Below are 4,486 nucleotides of genomic sequence, written 5' to 3' on the forward strand. Positions count from 1 at the left end.
TGACAGCAGCTCAGTTATTACCCACAATCCCCCTCTCCTCTCTTCTTCCTGTTTTCCTGCTGTAACCTGTGAACTGTTGGTTTCTCTCACTCTGACGAATAAAAACACTTTGGGTTTGTTCACACGTGTTTGTTTCTGTGGTGTTCTGGGTAATGTAGTCTCTCTGAACGGTTAACGTTACACGACGGCGTATTAAGCACGTCCTCATAAAGTCATTCTGAATCACTGCTGAAACCAGTTTCAGGGTCTGATGAGGAGTTCCTTGAGCTGGTTTTACTCCACCGTGCTGCAGCCGCTTTCAAGCCGTTAAGAGGGTTTTGCTAAAGAAGCAGAGTTTTAACTCTCCTGGGGCCTCATTTATAAAGCTGTGCGTAGATTCTATTCTGAAAGATGTTGTGCACCAAAAAGTTGATTTATAATATTCTGATTTATAACACTGCGGCGCTACCGCTCGCTCTTCGTAGTAGTATATAATAGTTCCAGCTCTATATAGTAGTATATAATGGTACCAGCTGTATATAGTAGTATATAATGGTACCAGCTCTATATAGTAGTATATAATAGTACCAGCTCTATATAGTAGTGTATATAATAGTACCAGCTCTATATAGTAGTGTATATAATAGTACCAGCTCTATATAGCAGTATATAATAGTACCAGCTCTATATAGTAGTATATAATAGTACCAGCTCTATATAGTAGTATATAATAGTACCAGCTCTATATAGCAGTATATAATAGTACCAGCTCTATATAGTAGTATATAATAGTACCAGCTCTATATAGCAGTATATAATAGTACCAGCTCTATATAGTAGTGTATATAATAGTACCAGCTCTATATAGTAGTGTATATAATAGTACCAGCTCTATATAGTAGTGTATATAATAGTACCAGCTCTATATAGTAGTGTATAGTACCGCTCTATATAGTGTATATAATAGTACCAGCTCTATATAGTAGTATATAATGGTACCAGCTCTATATAGTAGTGTATATAATAGTACCAGCTCTATATAGCAGTATATAATAGTACCAGCTCTATATAGCAGTATATAATAGTACCAGCTCTATATAGCAGTATATAATAGTACCAGCTCTATATAGCAGTATATAATAGTACCAGCTCTATATAGCAGTATATAATAGTACCAGTTCTATATATCCACCTTTATTTATAAAGCACCTTAAAAACAACACTATTGACCAAAGTGCTGAACACAGTCTATAAATAAACAATAACATACAACAGAGGCACAACACAAAATAATAAAACAATAAGAAATAAATGTAACAATACAGAAGTCAAAGTCAGCCCTCAAACTGAGTTCAAAGCCAAAGAAAACCAATGAGTTTTAAGACGAGATTTAACAACCGGAAGAGACTCGGTCAGGCAGCTCATTCCAGAGTCTCGGAGCTGCCACGGCAGACACAGGGTCACCTCTGGATTCATGTTTGGTCCTGGGGACGACCAGTAGTGCCTGGTCAGCCGACCGGAGCAAACGAGAGGGGGTGTAGGGCACGAGCAGATTAGACGGGTACTGGGGGCCCGGCCAGCAAGACATTTAAAAACAAATAACAGAATTTTAAAATCAGTGCGAAAGTGCACAGGGAGCCAGTGGAGGGATTGGAGGATGGGTGTAATATGGTCAAATTTTCGAGTTCCAGTTAAAAAACGAGCAGCTGCATTTTGGACTAGCTGTAATCGTGCCATATTTGATTTGCTAATACCAGTGTAAAGTGCATTGCAATAATCTAAACGAGTGGTGATAAAAAAATATAGATCTATATAGTATCCGCTCCGGCGGTCAGATAGAGCAGAGCTTCTATTTTTTGACGGACGACGGAGAGCTCCGCAGCAATTCAGCACACGGCAGATAGTGCGGGACAGGAAGTCGAGACAGAAGCAAAATAAACATCCGGTTAATTTTCAAAATAAAATCCACCGTGCTCACAGCGGATCATCTTTCCCTGCACTACACCTTGAAAATAACGCACAGAGCTGTCTCCTATGTGTTGTTCATATTTTTTGTTACACAAACTTAATAATGTAATGTAACAGATTTAGCTCAATTACCAATGATACATACATAATTTATAGTTCATATTTGCCATTTACCCCTGTGAGATCACATTTATGATCATATGATCATTTTCGTTTTTTGTGAGAAAACAAGGAAATTCAATTATTAAAAAGGTAAAAAATAGAAACAAGATTTTTGGATCATTATTGGTGCTTATTTCTTAGAACTTAATCAGAACAGGTGAAAGTGCTTGAAATGTAACAATGTGGTAACTTTGTGTGGGAATAGAAGGTGCAGAAAGACAACATTCCACACAGACACCCACAATTAGAACCGCCCACATAAAGACACACAGACACACACAGACACCTACAATTAGACACGCCACATAAAGACACACAGACACATATACACACAGACACCTACAATCAGACATGACCACATAAAGACACACAGACACACACAGACACCTACAATCAGACACGCCCACATAAAGACACACAGACACACACAGACACCTACAATCAGACACGCCCACATAAAGACACACAGACACCTACAATCAGACACGCCCACATAAAGACACACAGACACCTACAATCAGACACGCCCACATAAAGACACACAGACACACACAGACACACACAGACACACACAGACACCTACAATCAGACACGCCCACATAAAGACACACAGACACACACAGACACCTACAATCAGACACGCCCACATAAAGACACACAGACACATATACACACAGACACCTACAATCAGACACGACCACATAAAGACACACACACATATACACACAGACACCTACAATCAGACGCTGACCACATAAAGACACACAGACACACACAGACACCTACAATCAGAACCGCCCACACAAAAGACACACATATACACACAGACACCTACAATCAGACCGCCCACATAAAGACACACATATACACACAGACACCTACAATCAGATCGCACAAAAACACAAAGACACACATATACACACAGACACCTACAATCCGACACGCCCACATAAAGACACACATATACACACAGACACCTACAATCAGACCGCCTACATAAAGACACACAGACACATATACACACACACAGACACCTACAATCAGACACAACACAGATACACATCAAACAAACAGCGCATTTCACAGGGAGAGGCAGGGGAGAGCAGCGCGGCACGGTGTGGGAGGGTCCCCTGCCTCCCCCTGTTGCTGGCAGCCCCTCGCCAGGCGCCGCGACCGGCTCTGGGTCGGTTTAGCAAGAACGGGATTGTTGGGTTCAGGAAAACAAAAACTGGGTTAGGTTCGGAAAACGGGTATACCATCGGAGGTCACTAAAACGCAGTCTACAAAAAACATCGCCACGATCACACACGTGGTCAAAAGGTTGCGGAAAACTGGGAACACTTTGACGCATGGAAATTCTTTATAAATCCCAACAAATTTCCCCCTGCTTCACACAACGTTTTATAAATGAGGCCCCTGGTGTCCTCAGGTCAAATTCGACCCAGTTTCAAAAAGTGTCTATATCACAAATGTGGGTTTCTTTCACCCAAATTGTCAAAAATAATAACGAGGATGGTTTCATACAACGCTCCTCACAAGTATATTAAACATGTTGAGAAAGACGCCCAAATTTTGACCCAGCAAAAAAAAATTGCTTCCGGTCCAGGAGAACCACGAGGGTTAAATGCATCAGGCGCAAAAAATGTCGTCAAAAAAGCTTTTAAAAAAGTCAAAAGCGTGGAAATAAAATCGACAAAAAAGTGTCAAACGTTGAAAAAAGTTAAAATTTTGACCTAGAAAATCAAAAGTTGAATGGAAGACAACACGAGGGTTAAAAGCAGCTCCAGCTGCAGAATAAAGTGTGTGTTGATGTGAGCACCAACCCCCTCCCCCAGCCTTCCTCTCACTGACTAGGGTTACATGCACATAAGGTTCCACTTTCGGCTCTGGTTCTGGAAGAGACGATCTTCCTCCAGCGGTTTCCACGGCGAATGAAAGCGAATCTTCCTGTTGTCATGGAGCCGTGTTTAACGGGATGTTTCCAGAACTTGTTGGGCGTCTCTCTTTCATTCACCACGGTTATGTTTATGCATATTGAAAACTGTTGCTATATTACCATTTGGAGTGGAGCGTACTGTACAGTTGTTTTGGGGGTATACGTTGTAAACGGTGGTGTACCCACATTTAAGCTCTGTCTCAGGTAAAGAGGTTTTATTTCAAGAGCTGCAGAGAAATATAATAGAATTATAACAATAATGATTTGTTACTGTGATTGGCTGTAAAACTTCCTTTAATGCAACCAATAACTCGTGTCATTTCTAACTTGAAATGTGTTTCTGTTAACCCCCGCCCCCCTTAACAAGCACTCCCAAAAAAAGTGAACCCCTCAAAGTCTTGGTCTAGACCCCTCAAATTCTCTGTCTCGACCCCTCAAAGT

The sequence above is a fragment of the Perca fluviatilis genome, chromosome 15, assembly GCF_010015445.1.
Source record: "Perca fluviatilis chromosome 15, GENO_Pfluv_1.0, whole genome shotgun sequence".
NCBI classification, from domain to species: Eukaryota; Metazoa; Chordata; class Actinopteri; order Perciformes; family Percidae; genus Perca; species Perca fluviatilis.